The following is a 25,784-nucleotide window of genomic DNA, read 5'->3' on the forward strand; positions in this document are numbered from 1 at the left end:
TAAAGCTGTCGACCCTCTGCTTTCTCTTTACTCTCTTGGGGAGAGGAGAATAAAGGACTTCTAGGCAACTCTGGCAGCAGGTTATCTCCCATAGGGACAAAGTATTATGCATGGAAAAGGCAATATCTCTCTTTACCCTGACATCTGCCATCGGTGGCAGTCAGGAGGCCCCCACACACATGAGATGTGTGACATTAGCAGGTGTGGATGACTTTTATCTGAAGTGAATGTGCAGTTTAATGTCTCATAGGCAACAAAACACATGGCTCTTATACAGTAAGATTCATCACACTCAAATCTAATGTATCAGCTGCATATTCATTTAGTCTTGTAAAAATTGCTCAACTTTCCCAGTTTTTCAATTTTGAATATGTCTGAAATGAGATAATGGACTTGAAAAGCTAAACAAATATTTTACAAGACTAAATGAATCGATGGCTAAGGATTCATTAGATTCCAGTTTTGCAGATCTTACTGTAGAGTCGCCCAACTCTGTTGTTTATTTTATACATTTAATCTCACTGAATTTTAATTCCTATTTATAAACAGGAGGAGGTCAAGATCTTTTGGCATTAAGTGCCCTTCACCCTCCGCTCTTGGCCTATGAAGTTTAGCATGATAACTGTTGGATGGACAATCATCACATAGTCTTCATTCATCAGTCTAACCATTCATATTTAGAACCCATAGTCTCCATTTCCTTCCCCCCTATCCCTAGGATGCATGTAGTTAACATGTATGGCCAACTGCCCAGCCTACCATATGTCTACAGTATGGTCCAACTGCTCCAGTTGTCCCCTCTTAGCTTCATCCCTCATCCTATACTTATCATACATACATTCTTCAGTTATTTTATCTATTCGGAACCATATAATTATAATTTGTCTGTCACATTGTAGTGAAAGTCCATTGCTTTGTACTATCATGTGCACTAAAGAAAAGTGTTCATTGTACCCTGGCACCTACAGCGGTTGCAATAGTTTGGACACTGTATACAATTACTTGGACAGTAAAATTTAATGTCTATGAACATCTTCATGGCTGAATTGTTTTTTGTTTGCCCGAATAGGTTGCTGGTCCCTTGGTGAAAAAAAAAAAAAGCCTTACTTACTTATCCTGATCCCCTACTGGTCTTCTACAGCTTTTGTTTGGCTCTTTCTGGTCCCTCATGTTTTGTCTTCTTCCTGATCCAGGACCTGCCCACTTACCCAACCACTAGCCACAGCGTTGTCCTGTCTCAAAGAAGACAGGCGATTGAGGGACCAGAAGGAGCTGAACTGGAGCTTCGGAGGACCAGTGGAAGTCAGGAATATATTTTTTTTTTTCCTTTCATCATAGTCCCAGCAACATGTTATGTTTTTCTAAGGTGTCTATACCCCTTTAACCACTGAAAGGGGTATTCCAGGAAAAAAAACTTTTTTTTTTTTTTTTTTTATATCAACTGGCTCCAGAAAGTTAAACAGATTTGTAAATTACTTCTATTAAAAGAATCTTAATCCTTCCAATAATTATTAGCTGCTGAATTTGAGTTGTTCTTTTCTGTCTGGCAACAGTGCTCTCTGCTGACATCTCTGCTTGTCTCGGGAACTGCACAGAGTAGAATTGGTTTGCTATTGGGATTTTTAAATTAAAAATAAATAAATAGGTCCCATTCACCTCTAGACTAATACCAGAAAAAACTGATACATGATGTTTGTGAATAATTGTAATACTAATAATTAGAACTGTAATAATAATAATAATAATTAGAACTGTGCTTCAAATTTATGATGAAAACTAAATAGTATTTATTCATATAAAACAACCGCTAATAAAATGATATGTCATATAATATAACAATGTATCTGACGATACCTACTTACACAGGGCCCTTGTGTGGAGGAAAAATGTTATACAATGACCTTAAAAATTATATAAAATGTTGCAATACCGCAAAGAGTCTTAAATCCAATAATCCAGCAGAGATATAGTGCAGTTAAGCAGGTATGCATGTATTATCCAAGTCTGCATTTACATATGTTTGTGCAGCATATATTTACCGGCTTGAAAAGATAATGTGCCGAGCTTTAAAGCTGTTTTTTGCTGTCTGTCCTATGGAGGCCAATGTGCGCTGGCGTGCGCACCGGCGACTGGTCTCTTTGCCGCAGACCTAGCAATGTCTAGACGTGTTTCAGGGTGCTGTATGTATTGACCCTTTCCTCAGTAGAGATATTATCTCTACTGAGGAAAGGGTCAATATATACAGCACCCTGAAACGCGTCTAGAGCCTTTTTACCACGACAATACCGCCATAAGAGGAACCATTGCACCATTGCTGCAGTATATAGCAGTATTTCACCACCAATCCAGCCGCCTGCATTTGGTTTCCACCGCTTCTACCAACATTAATCCAGCCGCCTGCATTTGGTTTCCACCGCTTCTACCAACATTAATCCAGCCGTCAGCATTTGGTTGCTACTGCTCCTATCAATACCATCTAACGGGCTGACTAGTGCTGCAGAGCTGACGTCACATGCTGAGAATCCCTCCATGAGGCTTGTTTCCACCGCCAGAGTTCCAACATCTATCTCCATGATCGGCGACATTGCTAGGTCTGCGGCAAACAGACCAGTCGCCGGTGCGCACGCCAGCGCACATTGGCCTCCATAGGACGGACAGCAAAAACAGCTTTAAAGCTCAGCACATTATCTTTTCAAGCCGGTAAATATATGCTGCACAAACATATGTAAATGCAGACTTGGATAATACATGCATACCTGCTTAACTGCACTATATCTCTGCTGGATTATTGGATTTAAGACTCTTTGCGGTATTGCAACATGTTATATAATTTTTAAGGTCATTGTATAACATTTTTCCTCCAGACAAGGGCCCTGTGTAAGGAGGTATTGTCAGATACATTGCTATATTATATGACATATCATTTTATTAGCGGTTGTTTTATATGAATAAATACTATTTAGTTTTCATCATAAATTTGAAGCACAGTTCTAATTATTATTATTATTACAGTTCTAATTATTAGTATTACAATTATTCACAAACATCATGTATCAGTTTTTTCTGGTATTAGTCTAGAGGTGAATGGGACCTATTTATTTATTTATTTATTTATTTATTTTTTTTAAAACTTTATTTATAAATTTTCATATAACACAAACCAGTACAGTTAAGCACCTATTAAAGGAGCAGAACCAACAGAACAACAGTAAGGTCCTCAATATATAAAGTATAAAACAAGGAATGAGAGACCACCAATACAATCATAATCATAATACACATATCATAATACACATATCAGAGTGAGATACATCGTGCATATACGATTAGCTAATCTACGACCCTAATTGAGGTCGAACAACTGTCCGTCCACTGGGACAGAGTAGCTATACGGCTATTAGAAGCCCCACACCTCTTCGCTATCAATCCCTCCAACACGAGGTTACTATGCACCTCCGCCAGAATGGCAGGAAGACCCGGCACCTCAGTCGACTTCCACCTCCGAGCAATGTGAGCCCTCACAACTGTCAGAATATGATATAAAATGGTCATATAATGCGGGGGAACTTGTTCTAGGGACAGGAATAGTAGTGCACTCTCTGGGCCCCATGAGAAGGGGCAATCCACTAGGTTGTCCAATAACTTCTTAATTTCGGTCCAAAGAGGTGCAATTAACGGGCAAGTCCACCACACGTGTAGCAAGGTACCACTTTCCCGGTTACATCGCCAACACACTGGGGAGGTGGTAGGGTATATTTTAGCCAGACGAACCGGCGTGTAGTACCATCGGTATAGGAGCTTCCTAGAAGCTTCGAAATGATTAACACATTTAGAATATTTTTTGTGCATGTCAAAGACAAAGCTCCACTGCTCAGCCGTGAATCTGCGTGCCAGGTCCTCCTCCCATCTGGACTTAAACGTACTGTCCATTTCCCCCTCCTCCCCAGTCAAAGCTACATAAGCAAGGGAGATACCCCTAGTAAAGGAGTCCCTGCACAGGAAATGATGTTCATACGCAGTGCGAGGCCGAGAGCTATCCCAAGGGAGGGATCTCAAAAAATGTCTAAGCCTCAAATATTTGTAAAAGTCTTTCTGTGATATAGAGAACATGCGTACAATATCAGTGAAAGGCATCAACCCATTAGCATCGCTAATCAATGCCACAGTGAGGATGCCCGCATCTATCCAGGGCTTAAAATCTATATCTAGAATATAGTCTCCTATAGCAGCTAAAGGGATATCCTTCACTCTAGGTGGACAAAGACTTTTAATTCGCGCCACCTTACTCCACAACCTGATAGCAGCCGCAATAGTAGAGAAAGGAGAAGAGGGAGCAAAGGTAGGGTTAAAGCGCAATGCCCAGAGAAAGTTATTAAAATTAGAAACATTGAGGACAGCAGCTTCAATATCTACCCACAGGGGGGGAGCGTCCTGCCACCACCATTTTTTAAGCTGATCGAGTAGAACAGCGTGATAGTACATTTTAAGGTTCGGCACCCCCATACCCCCCTCATGCACAGGGCGATACAATATATTCGCACCAACCCTAGGATGCTTACCATCCCAAATAAATCGTAAGAGCATTCTCTGTAGTTGTGAGAGGAAGGAGGCGGGCACTATCATCGGCAGGCATCTAAAAAAATATAAAATTTTAGGGAGCAGCATCATCTTAGCAGTGGCAACACGTCCCGCCCATGAGACAGGAAGCCTGGAGAAGTGATCAATTTCTTTGGTAAGCAGGGACCGCACAACAGCAAAATTAGAAGCAATTGTCTTATCAGGCAACGCAGTAAGGACTATGCCTAGGTAAGGAATCTGGTCAGTGACCCATTGAAAGGGATATTTAGCTTGTAGTACTCGCTGTTGCTCAGTGGGTATCTGCAATGGTAAGATACACGACTTTGTGGGGTTAATCTTATAAAAGCTAACTCGACTAAAGGCATCAATAATGTCCATAACTGGGCCTAAAGAGCTTAGGGGGTTGGAGAGACTAATGATAACATCGTCGGCAAACAAGCCAATCCTGTGGTCTACTTTACCTATTTGAATGCCCGCAATGTCTGGGGAGTCCCTGATGGATTGAGCAAGCGGCTCCATAACTAAGGTAAATATAAGGGGGGATAGTGGGCACCCCTGTCTAGTCCCATTGCTAAGTGAGAAACTATTAGAAAGGGTACCCATCGTGTAAATTCTAGCAGATGGGAGCGTATATAGTGCCATAATGGCGGATTCCAAAGAGTGGGGAAAACCAAACTTACGCAGCACACTTCGCAAATATCCCCAGTGCACTCGATCGAACGCCTTCTCCGCATCAAGGGATAGCAAGAGAGAAGGCGTCCGATCGGAATGCGCTTTTGTGATGATGTCGAGAAAGCGTCTCGTACCATCCACCGTTTGACGACCCTTGACGAAGCCAACCTGGTCCCTGTGAATTAGGTCCGGCAAAACCCTATTCAACCTGGCAGCAAGAGCCAGGGCATACAATTTAATATCACTATTCAGGAGAGAGATTGGTCTGTAATTTAGGGTAGAGTCCAGTGGCTTACCAGGTTTAGGTATGGTAATGACCAGAGCATCCAACATCTCCTTAGGGGGCACACCGTTCTCCTTAATACGGTTAAACGCTCTGGTCAAAAAGGGAGCTACGGAAGGGCCAAATCGCTTATAAAATTCATTTGTAATACCATCAGGGCCAGGTGACTTCGAGGGCTTGAGGGAATGCACACATTCAAGAATTTCTTCTGTGGAGAAGGGAGAGCAAAGATCAGATGCTTGGTCCGCGGACAGAGAGGGGAGGGACATAGAGGACAGAAAAGAAGAGATAACTGCTTCATCAGGCTGTGGAGTAGCAATGTCATGTTGAAGATTGTACAATTTGCTATAAAAATCTGCAAAACAATTGGCTATACTTTGAGGATCAGTAACTATAGAACCATCAGATTTAGTAAGGAAGGGGATTCTCCCCTTATCCTGACGTTTTTTAAGTTGTTTAGCCAGTATAGAGCCAGATCTATTACCCTGCCAATACCATGTCATTTTGAGCCTTCTCAATGCCATCTCGTAGCTGTGTAAAGAGAGGGAGTGTAGGGTAGCACTAACCTGAGAAATTTCTCCTACTAGTGATGGAGAGTACGAGGTCTTATTGCGCCTATGTAAATCCGCAAGGCGCTGTTGGAGTTCTAATGTTTTGGTCTGGCGGAGCTTCCTGTCATAGGCTGTTTGGCTAATAAAGTGGCCCCTAATTGTAGCCTTAAACGCACACCAAAGCATGGGGTCTGTGACATCACCAGTATCATTAATGCGGAAGTAGGCATCAACCGCCAACTTGGTCGCTTCAGAGTATTCAGGATTATGGAGTATTAGTGGGTTAAGTCTCCAAATATAGGTCGGGCGGGTGCTATGCGATTCTTTAATGGTTACGCTTATGGGGGAATGGTCCGACCATTCTATGGGCATAATTTGGGCCTCTGAAACCAATGATAGGAGAGAGTGGGAGGTAAGGGCGTAATCTATTCTGGTGTATATCTTATGCACATGAGAAAAGAAGGTGAAGTCCCTTTCCGTGGGGTGGGATATACGCCAAACATCATATAGGTCATTTTGGGACACACTAGTGAAGAAACCTGTGGGTTCTTTTTTCAAACTGGGCGAAGTAGAATCTACACTAGGCCACATGGTCATATTAAAATCTCCTAGCAGTAGGCAGTGTCCCTTTCTCAAGGACTCCAATTTGCGCAAGAATGCCCTGAGGAAGGTACACTGTTTCGCATTAGGCGCATATAAGGAGCCTAAGGTATATTGAACATTGTTTAGTAAGCACACAATAATTATAAAACGACCTCTATCATCTATCACAGAGTGCTGGACAGTAACCGTCAGGGTGTTCTTAAATGCAATCGCCACTCCTCCCTTTTTGTGAACAGCATGCGCTTGATAGATATGTGGATATCTCTTATTTTGGAGTCTATGGGCATCTAGGGCTAATAAATGGGATTCTTGTATACAGAGGACATCGGCCGCCAGGCGTCTAGCCTCCCTCCACACCAGAGACCTTTTATACGGTGAGTTAAGACCCCGCACATTCATAGACACAACCTTAATAACCATAGTTAAAGTATACATCAACGCAAAGCAGAACCATTAGCACAGTAAACTGAAAAGGAGCAGGTACTCCCGTCGAAGAGGATACATCTACACTTAGCAGCTCGCAAGAGGAGCCTCTCATATCCATTATCAGAGAAAGTAAGTGATGGAGGACCAACGGGACAGAAAACAAGTAAACAGAACGAACAACAAAGAACAAATAAATTGAGCAAGCAGTAGTAAAGACCATGTGGTAGGTCTTAATGGGGGTAGGTAAGTACATTCGACTGCAGTTAGGCCAAATGTTTAAACATTCAGGAAAAGTATCCAGAGCACTAAGAGGATAAGTAACCCAAAAGATGGGGAAGGATACCCCAGTCGCAAGCCAGTGAGACAAGTCGGACAGGCCTGTCTAAAGGCAGAGGAACAGTTCATGTCTTGATTTTTTTCTTGCGGTGGGAGACAACCTTCCATTCCTCAGCTATCTTTACAGCACGTGGTATGTCCAGGGACCTCTGAGCAGTCAGATCAACAGGCAAGTTCCATTCCGCACACAGTTGCAAAAGGGTCTCCGGGGAAGAGACCACATGTTTGGACCCCTTATTGGTGATAATCAATTTCACAGGGAATCCCCATTTATAAGAGATCCCTTTTTCTCTGAGAGCTTTAGTCCCTGCACTGAACTCACGTCTCCTGGCTAGAGTGGCAGCAGAAAGATCCGTGAAAAGTTGGAGTCCCGAATACCCATCTGGTAGGGAGGGTGAGGAGCGCGCCACCAACATCAATTGCTCCTTAATATGGTAAAAGTGAAGGCGCAGAATCACATCCCTTGGTGTAGCAGCAGGTAGGGTTTTGGGCTTAGGGAGCCTGTGGACTCTGTCCATTAGCAGATCTAGAGTGGAAGCCTGAGGCAACAACAATGCAAAATAATCCGTTAGGAAGGTGTTGAGGTCCTCCGTTTTCACAGACTCCGGCACCCCTCTCACCCTCAAATTGTTTCGGCGAGACCTGTCCTCCATATCAGCTATCTTAAGTTGAAGAGCGGCAACCTCATCCTCCAGGCCATTAGCTAAGTCCACTACTTCATTATGAGAAGAGGTGAGTTCCGCCATCTTGTTCTCAATGTGCGATGTGCGGTGTCCAAGAGAGGAGATCTCATGCTGTATATTGGACACGGCTGCCTTAATGTCACCCTGAATGGAGGTATGTAACTCAGCGAGAAGCCCCCTCATAATAGGTTCAGTTAGGGCCGCCGACGGAGAGCTCCCATCAGGGCCTCCTGGGCCTCTAGTATGCAGGGTCCCCGCTCCCAGTGGCTTGGAGGAGATCGGGGAAAACGGTACCTGCGGGTCCTGCTGCACCGAAGGCGACCAGCCTGTCAGGAGAATCGGAGGAGTTGAAGGAGAAGCCTCCAGGGCGCAGCCCGTCTGAGAGGATGAAGACGCTGGTGAGGCACTTCCAGTAGCCGGAGACGCTGACCCGCACTGAGCCGCGCCATCTTGTGAGGCCTCTGCAGCAGGAAAGAACGCCGTGAGCTTCAGTGGGCTCTTTTTCCCTCGCCTCCGGGTCATCATCAGGTGCCCCGATAGTTCAGGTACCGGTGGGCACAATTGCCGTAGCGATATGCTCAGGATCAATGCTGTTTAGCCGCTATTAGGCCTGGGCTGCAGCGGAGCACAAGGTTTATGCGACCGCCGCCATGCACTGCAGGACACGCCCCCTATTTATTTATTTTTAATTTAAAAATCTGTTTAACTTTCTGGAGCCAGTTGATATATACATAAAAAAATGTTTTTCCCTGGATAACCCCTTTAAGAACAGGTTGATTTTGAGCCTTAAAGGGATTTTTCGAGACCCATCCTTAGGATTTTTCGAGACCTTTCCTTAGGCTCAGTATGGTCTTGTTAAATATCTGATATATTGATCAGCTGAATGAAGGGGCTGCAGTGCTTTAAGTGAATAGGATGAGCCACAATACCAAGTTCAGCAGAGGATTCAATGCTTGCATTAGTTCAGTAGCCCTTTCAATCAGCTGATCTGTGAAGTGCAGATAGTTGAACCTCTCCTGATCGGATATTGATGGTCTCTGCCTGGGACCAAGCAACTTTCTTTTGCTAACCCCCCCCCCCCCATCATTTCATTCCAAAAGCTGTAACTCAACAGTAATTCCACAATTCATTTTTCTATCTTAGTTAACATTATTCTATGGATTGATACAAATTCAGCCAAACCAACCTCATTAACTGTATACATTAAATTTGAATAATTTCATATACAGTGATCCCTCAACTTGCAATGGCCTTAACATACAATAGTTTCAACATACAATGGTCTTTTCTAGACCATTGTAACTTGAACCAGACTCAACAGACAACGCTACAGACAGTCCAGATCTGCGAAACATGTCAGTGGCTGGAAGAACTTACCAATCAGAATGGGCATTCACTGGTAAAACCTGTATTCCTAAAGTGTATGCACTGACTGGCTGTCCGGTGGCGCCTCCTACAGTAAAGGGAGATATTACATGTTCTTTACTACTCTTTACATGTGCCACGGTTAGCTGCTCTTTTGGACACCAAGTGAGCGCAGCTCCATTTTACTTTTTTAGGACATTGTGTGTACTGTACAGGACCTTGAAGAAGCTCCTGTCCTTTACATAGACAGTGATTACAACTCCCAACAGCTCTCTCTTACTTTTATATGTAAGGACTTGCTTTATCTATATTAGCTATATACTTATTTTTCTTTAATCCTTACTTTTTCCAATTTTTGGATGATATTTTGGGGCTTCAGAACCAATTACAAGTGTTCCATAGAGTTATGGTTTCAACATACAATGGTCGTCCTGGAACCAATTTATATTGTAACTTGAGGGACCACTGTATAGCTTTTATTAATACCATTTTGGAGTACATATGGTATATTGATAAATGTGTTGACTCCCCATTTAAATGCAGTATTTTTGTAAAAGTTCCCTTGAAGGAGGACCTTACCTGAACATGGATTTTAAAAGGAGAAATTAAAGTATTTTTTTTTAAACTGCCAGTGCTGTGTAGTTCTATGTGGATTCTGTTTTTAGACTGGGAAAGAGCAGTGTATGGACTTTATTTTGTTAAAAGTAACAAGTTAACTCAATTCTATAGGTTGTGTCAAGTGTAGTGGTAACAAATATATATTTTTATGGTCAGCTATTTAAAATATATTCTAAATACTGTTTATTTTAATAAAGGATGAACCTGTATAATATTTTGGTTTATTTTATTTTATGAAGCAGTGATCACTTGTTCCCATTCATCGGGCTCTGATAATATTCCAAGTTATTATTCACACTATTGAAATTCAGCAAGGAATTTCATCACTCAATTTTTATAGTGGATCCATGATACTCTTTCATAGAACAGAAATAATCCGGATTTGGCGCTTATATCTGTGGCAATGGGCAGACTATTTGGCAAGGCTCTCTCTATAGTATTAAGCCACCAAAAACATGCACATACACTAATAACGCTTATGGTAGAATGGAAATAAAGGACTGGGCACGTTGTGGTCCATAATGCTATTTTCCTTGATCAGGGTCACAAGTTTATGGAGAAGTGGGAACGAAGAGAACACATACACATTACTCCATTGATCAATCCCAAGAGCTAGCTCTAGAGATTTATTACACAGCCTGATCCCCACCCTTTATGAGCGCCACTCACTAACTGAGGCTCTGTATCCAGTGGGCAGGGCCATGAGAATGAGGCTGGGTTCACACCACGTTTTGTTAAATACGTTTCCCGTATACGGCTGGGAGGAGGGCGGGGCTTAATGGTGGCGCCCGCACTCAGCCGTAATCGGCAACCGTATTTAATGCATGTCTATGAGCCGACCGGAGTGAACCACAGCCTCCGGTCGGCTTAGTTTTCGGCCGTATGCGCTTTCCAGACCGTAGGCAAAAACGCGGTCGATCACTGTGGTCGGCTCATAGACATGCATTAAATACGGCTCCCGAATACAGCTGAGTGCGGGCGCCGCGATTAAGCCCCACCCCCCTCCTCCCAGCCGTATACGGGAACCGTATTTAACAAAACGTGGTGTGAACCCAGCCTTACTGGGTTGTTATTCATGGGCCGCACTCACCCTATTAAACAGGGGATGTGCAACCAAAGAATGACCATTTTTATACACGGTAAACGCATGTGATCAGCCAACAAGCAATTGTTTGGTCGTTCATCGGCTGATGGCTAGCCCTATTACACAGAGTGTTTTGGGCAGACAATCGCCCCTTGTAATAGGGCATTACAGTCAATCACAGATTTATAAAAAAAAAAAAAGGAAAACATTGTGGATCTCCTAAGACATGCCTAATTTACATGAATCCTTGATAAACAGTATTAATTTAAGTATTAAAATATGAGACAGTAGACGATCAAATAACGTAAAGATAGTTTTGCTTCTTAAAAACATAGGCTTAATTAGATAAATACAATGTATATACACGACATCAAGAAATAATATTGGCGTCTCAGTGCAAAATTTATACAATTTCGTATAAGTATGATTAGAACACAGTAATTATATGTTATTTTCCATTTCTGCCTCCTCTGCCAGGCCTATTATACACCTCCGCTGTCATTTGTACCTTCTTTTGTTCTTATTCAAATGTACTAAAATCTGTAATAGATGGAAAATGTACTTTCAACAGATTGATGTTCAAAAACATCATAATATCTTCACCAATAGAAACTGTTATGTACAGTATTATTACATATATAGATTGTAGATGTATCCCAAACAACAAGATGAAGATATTTAGGAAGCTTGTCCAGAAAATGTGCTGCTCCTCATGTACGTACACAGGGCAGCTTATACTAATAGTCCCTTGAAATGACAGAAAAGTATAATTTGTGTGGCAAAAGACGTTATACATAGATAGCTCCTTTTGTCGATCCCCATGCAGAAAATTCCATTTAGGTCACCCTAAAAGAACACAGAGCATAACATTTATTTTTGCATATATACATCCTGTTTTTATTTGCATTTTATTACAACAAATAAACACAGATTTATTTAGTTTATTTTTATACAGTGAGTTAAATGTAAAATATCAGTAGATTTTTATAGAGTTTAGTAATGGAGTTGATAAAGGTGAAGTAGCCATTATTTACTTGATGACAATGTGGAGGTGGAGTGAATTTAAAATAACACACATGCACGACTCAAGTGCCACAGTCTGGCCTGCCTCCTCACTCACCCTCACTTCCTAGCCCCTCTTTGACTGATGTATTAGGCTCGGCTTAAAATCAAGGAGGGGCTAAGAAATGAGGGCAGTGAGGTGGCATGCCAGGGTGTGGCACTTGAGAAGCTCTGCCTTCTTGACACTTGGCTGAAATATAAAAAGACAATTTTATAAGTTTTTTTTTTACAGTATCTACTGTTCATACTGTACCAGCAAATAGAGCTGACAGATTCCCTTTAGTGTCAAAAGGATAAATTTATTAAATCCACAAGAACAGTAGTATCAACATGAAGTTACATAAATTTGTCTGTACAGAGTATTACATATCAGACATGTACTGTAAACCTACTCGAATACATGAGAAAGTTATGACACTTCAGTAGAATCAAAATAAAAAAATGACATAAAAGGCATAAATGAGAGCTATACTCAAGAAGTCATTCCTCACTCCTTGGTCCTCTGAAGAAGTACCTTAGAAGGTATTAAAAGCCGGGGGAGACACATGAGGAAAGACGGGGTAGGGAAGGTGGTAAGGAGGGGCAGGGGCGGACACAGACAACAGAGGGCCCCTGTGCAAAGAATGTGCCTGGGCCCCCCCCCCCCAAAAAAAAAGTAATATGCCATAAAATTGCACTGCAACTTACATTAATTTGCATTAGATAGGCAGCAGTTCCCCCACATTAGGTAGCATAGATTCCCCACATTAGGTAGCATAGTTTCCACATTATGTAGCATATATTCCCCACATTAGGTAGCATTGCAGTTTCCCCACATTAGGTAACGTAGCATAATTTCCCCACATTAGGTAGCGTAGCATATATTCCCCACATTAGGTAGCGCAGCATATATTCCCCACATTAGGTAGGGTAGCATAGATTCCCTACATTAGGTAGCGTAGCCCCACATTAGGTAGCGTAGCATAGCATATATTCCCTACATTAGGTAGCATGGCATAGATTCCCCACATTAGGTAGCGTAGCATATATTCCCCACATTAGGTAGTGTAGCAAAGATTCCCCACATTAGGTAGCATAGCATATATTCCCCACATTAGGTAGCATAGATTCCCCACATTAGGTAGCATAGCATATATTCCCCACATTAGGTAGCATAGATTCCCCACATTAGGTAGCATAGCATATATTCCCCACATTAGGTAGCATAGATTCCCCACATTAGGTAGCATAGCATATATTCCCCACATTAGGTAGCATATATTCCCCACATAAGGTAGCGTAGCTTAACCCCAACAAACAAACACACACACACACTCTCACTCACCCACACACTCTTACATGGCCTGCACTACTTACATTTGCCCATGGGGACTTCCTGGCAGAGGTGCGCGCTATAAGTGACATCATCGCACGCTCTGCGCTGGACGTCAGCGTCCAGGTGCTTGCGATGACGTCACTCACTGCACGCACCTCAGCCAGGAAGTCCCCATGGGCAGATGTAAGTAGCAGTTTAGTGACTTGGCAAGACTGGTTTCCCTGTCATATGTGCACTGGCAGGGCTGCCATCAGAAATTTCGGGGCCCCTTACACAACTCAAGGCCTGAGACCCCCACCGATCACCTCGGTTGAAGAGGTTCTCCAGCTGTTGGAAAGCTAAAACTCCCATCATGTCTGGAGAGCCCAGGCAATGGGAGTTGTAGTTTTGTAACAGCTGAAGAGACACAGATTGGACACAGTTTTACCCATCATCACTGCAGAACTTACAAGTGACTACAGCTCTGATGGGACAGTCATAAGAACACACAATGATGTCAGTGACCTGAGTGACGTCTTCTTTTCTTCTTCATCTCGTCCAGAGACCAGGTCTTCCCCCAGCTCCATCTTCTCTGCAGAGTCTGACATGCAGACATCATTGGCTCCTCACTGTCAGCAGACCCTCATCCTCTGCATGAAGACAGTAATCATTATAACCTTGCCAGAAAGTGTAACCTAAATAAAATACTGCCCCACACTGTACCCTGAATATAATACTGCTATACACTGTACCCACTAAATATAATACTGCCACACACTGTACCCTGAATATTATCCTGCCACACACTGTACCCTGAATATAATACTGCCACACACTGTACCATGAATAGCATACTGCCATACACTGTACCCACTAAATATAATACTGCTATTCACTGTACCCACTAAATATAATACTGCCCCACACAGTACCCTAAATAAAATACTGTCACACACTGTACCCTAAATAAAATACTGCCCCACACTGTACCCTAAATATAATATTGCCAGACACTGTACCCTGAATACAATACTGCTGTACACTGTACCCACTAAATATAATACTGCTATACACTGTATCCACTAAATATAATCCTGCTACACACTGTAACCTGAATATAATACTGCCACACACTGTACTCCGAATATAATACTGCCACACATTGTACCCACTAAATATAATACTGCCACACACTGTACCCTGAATATAATACTGCTATACACTGTACACTGAATATAATAATACTATACACTGTACCCTGAATATAATACTGCTACACACTGTGCCCACTAAATATAATTCTGCCACACACCGTACCCTGAATATAATAATGCTATACACTGTAACCTGAGTATAATACTGCTATACACTGTACCCACTAAATATAATCCTGCCACGCACTGTACCCTGAATATAATACTGCTATACACTGTACCCACTAAATATAATCCTGCCACACACTATACCCACTAAATATAATACCTCTTATCCTCTGTGTCCTCATCATTCCTCATCACCCCCATAACCCCTGCCAAACCTCTCCTCAACACTACTATAACCACCCCCGCACCTCTCCTCATCACTACTATAACCCCCCCGCACCTCTCCTCATCACTACTATAACCCCCCCGGCACCTCTCCTCATCACTACTATAACCCCCCACACACCTCTCCTCATCACTACTATAACCCCCCCACACACCTCTCCTCATCACTACTATAACCCCCGCACCTCTCCTCATCACTATTATAATGCCCCCTGCATCTCTCACCACCCCCATAACACCCCCCTGCACCTCTCTTCACCCCATAACACCCTCCTGCACCTCTTATCACCCCCATAACCCCCCCTGCACCTCTCATCACCCCATAACACCCCCCCTCTCATCACCCCCATAACACCCCCTGCATCTCTCATCACTCCCATAACACCCCCTGCATCTCTCCTCACCCCCATAAGCCCCCCTGCATCTCTCATCACCCCCATAACCCCCCTGCACCTCTCATCACCCCCATAACCTCCCCATGCACCTTTCATCCCCCCATAACACCCCCTGCACCTCTCATCCCCCCCATAACACCCCCCTGCACCTCTCATTACCCCCATAACACCCCCCTGCACCTCTCATTACCCCCATAACCCCCTGCACCTCTCATCACCCCCATAACCTCCCCATGCACCTTTCATCCCCCCATAACACCCCCCTGCACCTCTCATCCCCCCATAACACCCCCTGCACCTCTCATTACCCCATAACCCCCCCCCTCTCATCACCCCTATAACACCCCAAGCACCAGTTCCCCTGCACCTCTCATCACCATTGTAGTCTGCAAACAACATAGCCCCCATCCAACCCCCCCCCCCACACACACACCCGTTCACTCACCCTGCCGGGGTTCAGTGCAGCTGCTGCTCCTGTCAGAGTGTCACTGCATGGGGAGGATCCGTCGGGAAGATGATGGACTGGAGATCGTGCTGGGACAGGTCAGGTGACAGGAGTAGACTTGCGTGCCTGCGCGGGGCACGTCGACTCCCATCAGCCCCTGGCCTGTCCGGCCCTGCCGTACTTCTTAAGGGGCCCGCGCCCTAGAAAGAACGGGCCTAATAGTCCTGCGGGCCCCCCAGACTATGAGGCCCGGTCATAGTTCTGACAGGTTCCCAGCCAGGAGTCAGTGAGTGACAGTCGCAGTCACTCACTGACTAGCCGGAAAAAAAAAAGTACAGGGACGTCCGGGCCTCCCTGGAGCTCCGGGCCCCATACAAGTGTATGGGTTTACCCCCTGATGGCGGCCCTGTGCACTGGGTCCGATGGTAGGACCGGCCCAGCATGTGAGGGCGGGCCCCCTCACACGCTGGGCCCCTGTGCAGCTGAACCGGCTGCACAGGCGATATGTCCGCCCCTGAGGAGGGGTAAGCAGAGAAAATAGAGGGGAAGAGATGGTAGGAGAAAACACAAGGATATGGGAACAAATTGAAGGCTCAAACTGTCCAGGTGAATAGACTATATCATTAAATTAGGGTACAATCGTGTAGTAGAGAAATTACAGGGAAAAACAATATGACATATCAGGAGCATAAGTAGAGGAGATCCACCCTTCCCATACCTCTTCGAACTTGGACATGGCGTCCTCTCGAATCGCGTTCATTCTTTCCATAACCATGATGGTATTCACTCGATTGATCAACATTGGTAACGATAAGTCAGGAGACTTCCATTTAAAGGCTATATGAATACGTGCTGCTAGCAATATATATTGTGTGAGGCGAGATAATGCATTAGACAATCCATTGGGTTTATGACCTAGCAGACACACCGCGGGGTCACAGGGAATCGTTCGGTTGGTTACAGAGGAGATCAGGCTCATTACCTGCTTCCAAAAATCAGAGACATGTGGACATGTCCACCAAGTATGGAGCATGTCACCCATAGCAGCACAACCCCTGAAACAGTGGGGCGACACTGAGGGGAATATAGCATGGAGCCTGGCAGGAACATAGTATGAGCGGTGGAGGATTTTGACAGATTCCCTTTAAGAAGGCAGAATGAAATGCTATACAAAGTCTATGGAAAGCTTGTAGACAACCCTCAAGGACATTGTGGTGATAGCTGTTAGATGTTGTTACCCAACATCTATAACAGTTTGGAGATTAAGGTAAGTAAAAACCTGTCTAGGGCTATCCTTGGTTTATAACTTCACTTTGAAGAAAGATGTTTGTCTGTTTAGTATTTTAGCTCATTATCTTCAGATGTCATGCATGCCTTATTATTGCTCTGTTCATCTACTTTAATACATATTTATAGACGGCCTCGCTCATCCCCAAAGGTCATTATTCTTCTACATCTTTTAATCATATGATCTTAATTTCTAGGGATTGACTCAAAGTCATTACTTTACCTGTATTTTCTTCAGGCTATGTTTGACTTTTCAATGTCTGATGATACAGACAGATTCACACTATCAGCACATGATTTGTTAGCTTTGGTTTACATAATACACTTTGTTTGCTAAGATCCATCTGAGCCCCATTCTTCTTGGCAATGACAGAAAGTAAAAAGCTGCCCATGGGAGAAGCTTTAATGTCCCCATCAAAACCCTAGAATATAGTGGATATCATGGGACAGCAGTGAAAGAAAATAGTATAATACTGTAGGTTTGCAGACTGTACATCCAAAGCCTGATAAATTCTGAATGTATAGAATCACTATTTTACTTTTTTTAAATCACAAAGTTTAACTCCTTGGGGACGGAGACCATTATAACCCTAAGGACGGGAGCATTTTTTGCAATTCTGACCACTGTCACTTATAGCATTAATAACTCTGGGATGCTTTTACTTTTCATTCTGATTCCGAGATTGTTTTTTCGTGACATATTCTACTTTATGTTCGTGGTAAATTTTTTGTCATTTCTTGGTGAAAAATTCCAAAATTTGATGAAAAAATTGAAAATTTTGCATTTTTCTAACTTTGAAGCTCTCTGCTTGTAAGGAAAATAAACATTCTAAATAAATAATATTTTGATTCACATATACAATATGTCTACTTTATATTTGCATCATAAAGTTGAGATGTTTTTACTTTTGGAGAACATCAGAGGGCTTCAAAGTTCAGAAGCAATTTTCCAAGTTTTCTCAAAATTTTCAAAATCGGAATTTTTCAGGGACCAGTTCAGTTTTGAAGTGGATTTGAAGGGCCTTCATATTATAAATACCCCATAAATTACCCCATTATAAAAACTGCACCCCTCAAAGTATTCAAAATGACATTCAGTAAGTTTGTTAACCCTTTAGGTGTTTCACAGGAATAGCAGCAAAGTGAAGGAGAAAATTCAAAATCTTAATTTTTTACACTCGCATGTTCTTGTAGACCCAGTTTTTGAAATTTTACAAGGGGTAAAAGGAGAAAAAGCCCCCCAAAATTTGTAACCCAATTTCTCTCGAGTATGGAAATACCTCATATGTGTATGTCAAGTGTACGGCGGGCGCAGTAGAGGGCTCAGAAGGGAAGGAGCGACAATGGGATTTTGGAGAGTGAGTTTTGCTCAAATGGTTTTTGGGGGCATGTCACATTTACGCTATGGTGCCAGAACAGCAAAAAAAAAAAAAAAAACATGGCATACTATTTTGGAAACTACACCCCTCAAGGCATGTAACAAGGGGTCCGGTGAGCCTTAACACCCCACAGGTGTTTGACGACTTTTCATTAAATTCGGATGTGTAAATGAAAAAAAGATTTTTCACTAAAGTGCAGGTAATGGGAGAAAAATTTGTAACGCAATTTCTCCCGAGTACGGAGATACCCCATATGTGGCCCTAAACTGTTGCCTTGAAATATGACAGGGCTCTGAAGTGAGAGAGCACCATGCGCATTTGAGGCCTGAATAAGGAATTTGCAGTAGCGGTGGACCCGGTTACAAGGATGGGGCTTGTCTCCACCAAAACCCTACAGCAGTGTCTCCCACAGGGTGCCTCCAGCTGTTGCAAGACTTCCAGCCTGCCAGGACATTCTATGGCTGTCCGGCAACACTGGGAGTTGTGGTTTTGCCACAGCTGGAGGTGCCGTTTAGGAAACACTGCCGTATGAGACGTTTTTTATTTTTATTGGGGAAGGGGGGTGGGGGTGATGTGTAAGGGGGTGTATGTGTAGTGTTTTACTTTTTATTATTTGTTAGCGTAGTGTAGTGTTTTTAGGGTACATTCACACAGGCAGGGGTTCACAGTAAGTTTCCTTGAAGGAAACCTACTGTAAACCCGCCCGTGTGAATGTACCCTGTACATTCACATGGGGGGGGGGGGGGGCGCGCCCCAAGGGGGGCACCCCAAACCTTCAGCTGTGGCAAAATGACAACTCCCAGAATGCACTGACAGACAGCTGTAGGCACACTGGTGGGGAACCACTGAGTTAGAAAACAGACTCTAGCTCAGTGATTCCAACCCATGTGCCTCCAGCTGTTGCAAGACTACAACTCCCAGAATGTACGGTCTGTCAGTGCACTCTGGGAGTTGTAGTTTTGCAACAGCTGGAGGCACACGGGTTGGAATCACTGAGTTAGGAAACAGACTCTAGCTCAGTGTTTCCCAACCAGTGTGCCTTAGCTGTTGCAAAACTACAATTCCCAGCATGCCCGTACAGTCAGGGATGCTGGGCGTGTAGTTCTGCAATATCTGGCCCTTCAGATGTTGCAGAACTACAACTCCCAGCATGCCTGGACCGTCTGGGCATGCTAGGAGTTGTAGTTATGCAACAACTGGGAAAGAACAGTGGCCTCCAAATTGTAGCCCTCCAGATGTTGCAAAACTACAACTCCAAGCATGCCCAGACTGTCCAGGCATGCTGGGAGTTGTAGTTCTGCAACATCTGGAGGGCTACAGTTTGGAGACCACCATATAGTGGTTTCCAAACTGTGCCACTTCAGATGTTGCAAAACTACAACTCCCAGCATGCCCAGACAATCAGTGCATGCTGGGAGTTGTAGTTTTGCAACATCTGGAGGACCACAGTTTCGATCTTCACTGCAGCCTTCTCAGCCACACTTTCCGGCCGCCGCTCCTCCTGCTCGCGCCGCTTGTTCCTGAGCCGCCTCCGCCGCCTCCTACGGTCCGGGTAAGCCGGGCCATGCCCTCCCCCTCGCCGCCCGTGTTCCCCCCGCTCTGTACCGACTTCGATCGGTGCGCAGAGCGGGGGGGAAATGAACTCTAACCCGCCGCCCCCCCTCCTACCATTGGTGGTCAGCCTGACCGACCAATGGCAGGGAATAGGAGGGGGTGGCAACACTGCCACCTCGCTCCTATGCTTTAGGCTGGTCAGAGACAGCTCCGATCAGTCTTATTTTCCGGGAGATCGGGTCACCTGCGATTTGCTGCGATCGCCGATATGGGGGGTCTCAGGACCCCCCTAGGCATTGCCACGGGATGCCTGCTGATAGATATCAGCAGTCATCCCGGTCCGATCACCACCCGGCGAGCGGCAGTGATCGGAAATGCCGAGGGCTTATGGATACACCCTCCGTCCTTAAGTGACGGGACGCGAGGGCGTATGCATACGCCCTTCGTCCCCAAGGAGTTAATGCACAGGAATGGTGGGATGTAAAAGGTGACCCCCAACTTTACTTTCTTTACACAGTGAAGAATGAACCTTCTATCTTTATGGCAGACTAGCATCTGGGAAATAAAAAATAAGTTCATGGGAGGGATTTATCAAAACCTGTGCAGAGGAAAACTTGCCCAGTTGCCCATAGCAACCAATCAGACTGCTTCTTTCATTTTTCACAGGCCTTCATATAAATGAAAGAAGCGAGCTGATTGGTTGCTATGGGCAACTGGGCAAGTTTTCCTCTGCACAGGTTTTGATAAATCTCCCCCATTAAGTTTTTTAAATGAGTATCGAGGATTGTTCAGTGGGCATGTTAAATAACAATATGTCACTTTTCCCCCCAAAGGTTGGGTAACCTCTTTAATGGTAAGTTCACATGGGCACAAATAAGCACCTATGGGAAGTCCTATTGCTCTCACTGAGTCGCAGGGGGCAGTGCGGGCCCTGAAGTTCCCATTGACTTCAATGGGAGCTTCAGCACTGGGACCCACTGACCCCGACCTCCCCCCATCCACCAATTCCTGGACACTGCATACCACATACACTTTAATAAAATGGTGCCTGCATTTGCATCTAGCCACATCTCAGCTAAAGTGTACTGAAAATATAGTGGTAAGAATTGATTTATAGGGGTCAGCCGACCATACTTATCCCTGCTTATTCTAAGAATCTTTGTGCATATTCATACATACACCCTCTTTGCTATGCTAGGGACAGTAGCCCATGACCTGTTACAGAAATCCCTGGTCTGCAGGCAGAGGATATGGGCACAGTATAGATGAGAAGGGCTGTAATGGAGATTCTCTTTATCTGCACAAGCTCTTTGATCAGAGCCAACACTAACACTGGGATTCTCTTCCCACACCCTAAGCTGCTGTCCCGACTGCCTCTAATAAAAGGAGACATGAGGAAGTAGAGCATATAAAAGTGGTCTTCAGTGCAAGGGCTGGCCGAAGAGAAGAGAGACGGAAGAAGCTGCAGACACTAAATCTAGAGTCCATTGCAGCCTGGTTACTGGTATTGACAGCTCATCTGTACTCAGGAGGATTAAGAGCCAGCCCTGCTCACTATACTACACAGTCTTTTAAAGCCCAGTGACTGTAGCAGACTATGAAGTATGGGAAGCACTCTGCGCAGGGAAAGGTACAAGAGACAAAGGAGACTGGCCTACACAAAGGGACCGGCCAATGTGGCAGATGGTCAGTTTGGTCAGCTCTGGAGTGCAGATAATTAGAAAAAAATATCTTTATTTACCCTCCTCATTCCCCTGCCACTTTTGCTGTCTCTGTCACGGTCCCCTTCTACTCTTCAGTTTCTTTTGCCTTTATTGGAAAAGGACCCTCCCACTCCATTTAGTGTCCACAGCGGTGTCCACCTCAGGAACTGATTGGCTAAGAGGGAAGGTCCTTGTGCGACACAGACACAAGGAATTGAGACACAGTGGGGGATTGAAACAGACATGGCAGTGGGGATGGAGGATCAAGGAGGGTAAGTTTTGGTTGTTTTTTATATTTGACTGCTTCCTGAGCACAGTTAAATAGAAAAAAAATTCCGCAAAATAAGCCTTTAACTTTTACTGTTTTTCACCAGTCTTTCTCCACTGGAAATTAATGTTGCATTTGACACTAAAACAGAACAAAAAAAAGTCCTCACTGACTGGTTAAAAGAACAACAGTTAAAGTGGTATAATGTTTTCGGTAAATAAAGCATATTCATTGTATAAAATAAGTGATTTATTCTTCCAATATAGTTTCTGTCAAAAATCATCATGGTTTCCAAGATCTATGTTTGTAGTCATATAATAGGAATGATCATTGTTTACTTCTGGTTGATAAAAATGTTTCCTAGTCATAAGTCCATGGGCCCCTCTCATTTCCAGTACTATTGGCAGGGGTTTGCTGGGAACTTTGTTTTGAATGGAGCCACACGTCACTATAGAGTTATCTTGAGATAGTCTGAATTAAGCCATTGTCCTGGGGAAGATTTACACTGAGTTTTTGAATATTTATAAACAACAAAGTGATTTTATGAGATTGGATAAGCAGTTTACTTCTAGGCTAGCCACATAGTAAAAGAGCTATTTGAGAACACAACTAACAAATTAGAAAGGGACCATATAGATTACAGGAACAATAATAGTTTGACCACTGAACACAGTTTACTCATGAAGAACCATCCAACATCTCAACATGAAGAGAAACCATTTCCGACAAAGTAGATCTGTAGCATGTGGCCACTGAATTCGTGCCTTAGGTTATTAGGTAATACCTATTGTAATGAGTCTTCCAATCCAGTCTTCATCTTAATTTCTCCAGGACCAAGATATGAGCTATAGAATAGATATATAAAGGTCCCAAACAGTCCACAAGAACCTTCTAAGAAGGTTCAAAGTAGACAACAGGACAATGAATTAGAACTATGTACTATGGGGGAGATTTATCAAAACCTGTGCAGAGGAAGAGTGGTGCAGCTGCCCATAGCAACCAATCAGATTGCTCCTTTCATTTTCCACAGGCCTCTCATTGGTTGCTATGGACAACTGCACCACTCTTCCTCTGCACAGGTTTTGATAAATCTCCCCCAATGCCCTTACCATCTGTGCCCCCCACATAATTTCCAAACATTTTGGTATGTTCAGGTGTTTTGGAAATGAAAGTCTACCTAAAATGAAAGACCAGTCCACTAGTCTATACAGGTTGATTCATCACTAACAGTTTACTCTGTATCACAAGGTATTAGTTACCATCCATAATGCAGACTTTGCCTTTAGTCACTTACGCTCCACTAGTTTAATAAATTCCGATTTTGAGTCTTTTTTACAGTAAGCTCAAAAACTGATAGATACAAAAATCTCATATTGTACAAAAACCTCAGCTCTGACTTTCACCCCAGCAGTAATGTATCATGTTAGAGAGAAACCAACCATGACCCACATTTCTCAGTTTTTCAGTCCACAAACTCCAAGAAGGAAAACCACAAAAATGAAACCAAAAGAGATTGTTGGAGGAGAAGAAGGGGGTATTATGAAAAAAAGAATCCCACAGTCTGAAAAGGAGCAGTATTCTTTAACAACAGTTTTATTCTATCTAAATATGTAATTTCTGAACAGGGAAAGATTCATCAAAGTGGAGCAGTTGCCCATAGCAACTAATCAGATTGCTTATTTCATTTTTCAAAGGCCTTTTTAAAAATGAAAAAGAAAAAACACACAACAATCTGGTTTTTATGGGGAAAACGATACCACTTTACCTCTGCATAGGTTTTGATAAGCAATGACTGATGGGACCCTGCGATCTTTCGCCTGGCGACAATACACCCCTCTATGCATCTCTATGAGAGAGCTAGAGATTCATGAGTACAACGCTACAGCGCACTCCCATAGAGATGTACAACAACAAAGATGTGGTCTCAAATGGCTGGAGGTGCTCAACCCCAAATGCAGTTGTGCATTTATACTGGGGGAGCAGATCTTACCCTTGTGGTCTGTTGCTAGGGGAGATCCCCAGCATAAAAATACATACAATGGAGGATGCCTGCAGCAGACCACAAGTGCCACAATAGAATCCTACACCAGATTGACGGTGTGGATGTGTAACAATATAGAATAATACAGGAATTTAGGTACACTACTGTGGTAGATGTATACAATGACATTGGCTATCCCTCAACACTGATGTTAAAATTGAGACATTAGCCAGTATATCCTTATATGAAGGACATACCACACCAACACCAAGCTTTCTCAAATGTCACGGGACCTAACACTAAACCTACCTGTGCATGATAAGCAAAAACTGGGGGCCAGTGGGCAATTACGGCAGCATTAGGCCGACTCATAGCCTCCTCCCAGATACCCTCCAGTGTGGCTGAGCACACATGCAATGGGAGGAGCGAGGCAGACTACAATCCCCACCTAAGTTGGCTTGATATAGTTGCATGGCCTCACATGTGCATCTTAATGCTGCCTGGAAGATGTTCAAGGCGCATTACATATGGAGTTTACACACCTCCAAGTATAAAGTTTAAACAACAACAAAGACGTGGTCTCAAATGGCTGGAGGTGCTCAACCCCAAATGCAGTTGTGCATTTATACTGGGGGAGCAGATCCTGCCCTTGTGGTCTGTAGATGTGTACAGAGGCATGCTGACCCCCGCTCTGTGAATGAAGAGAGCCGCAGCACCATGCAGGAGATTGCGGCTGGTCCCAGCTGTCTTACCAACCCATCCCCACAATCAGATACTTATCCCCTATCCTTTAAAATGAAGTACCCCTTTAATGTCTTTGTATGGAAGTTACAAGAAATTTTCTTTTAAAAAAAAACAGACTAGTCAGGGTCCCTGTAGTAATATAACTCCACCAGCTAAGGCCAAGCCTTTCAGACCCCCCTTCACTAATACCTTCAGAAATTTCACCCAAATAAAAGGTAAGAGTTTAACCTGAGAAATGCAGCTCTGGACAGTAATGCTGATATTGTAATTTAAAATGTGCAGACAAGGTGTATTATAGTAATATGGGACCATTTCAGATATGTTGCAGAAGATCATAGGACTTGATACTCAGTATTATTCTAATGAACTCACACTCTCTTGGGAAACTGTCTATCTTGTGCGACAGTATCTAAGCCTAGCTGACCAATTTGTTGTCCTATGCCAAAAAGTCACATTTTTAATCAAATAAACTTATCTGAAAGCATTGTCCAAAAATGCATCTTTACATTAGGATTATATCTACAAGAAGTGAATTAGCAAAGTTTATGTACAACTCACAACAGATAATGGGGTTTATTTATTAACGTGATCCTGACTCTTTTTTCTCGGGTTTTGCGCCCATATTGTGTCGCACGTGGAACGTGCAACACAATTTGCGACCCAAAAAAACAAAACCCTCCATTTTACAAGTAAAATCCAAAAGGGGGCGTGGTCATGGGAGAAAGAGGGCATGGTTCTGACAAAATGGGAGTGTCCCCGACAGTTTTGAAAAATCCCAACATATTTTCTAAGGTTTCCACAGAAAATGTGGTGGATTTGAGCTGGGAAAAACCCGACAGATCAGAACAGTTGTAAAAAAGAAAAATGTAGGGAAAAGTGCAAAAGCGAAGACTGTATGGTATTACCTGCTTCATTTGCTTTTCTAC

The 25,784-nt window shown here is 43.5% G+C and overlaps 1 protein-coding gene across 1 annotated transcript in view; it reads right to left on the reverse strand.

The window, feature by feature from the left end:
• RGMB (repulsive guidance molecule BMP co-receptor b) overlaps window positions 1-23,063 on the reverse strand; it is a 116,907-nt gene extending 93,844 nt beyond the window's left edge. Inside the window, exon 1 of the mRNA XM_056537551.1 lies at window positions 22,918-23,063. The gene's annotated coding sequence lies outside the window, so the exon portion shown is untranslated. The remainder of the gene's footprint in view (window positions 1-22,917) is intronic.
• Window positions 23,064-25,784: the final 2,721 nt, after the last annotated feature.

This window comes from Hyla sarda, chromosome 1 (genome assembly GCF_029499605.1).
Source record: "Hyla sarda isolate aHylSar1 chromosome 1, aHylSar1.hap1, whole genome shotgun sequence".
In the NCBI taxonomy this organism is placed as follows: Eukaryota; Metazoa; Chordata; class Amphibia; order Anura; family Hylidae; genus Hyla; species Hyla sarda.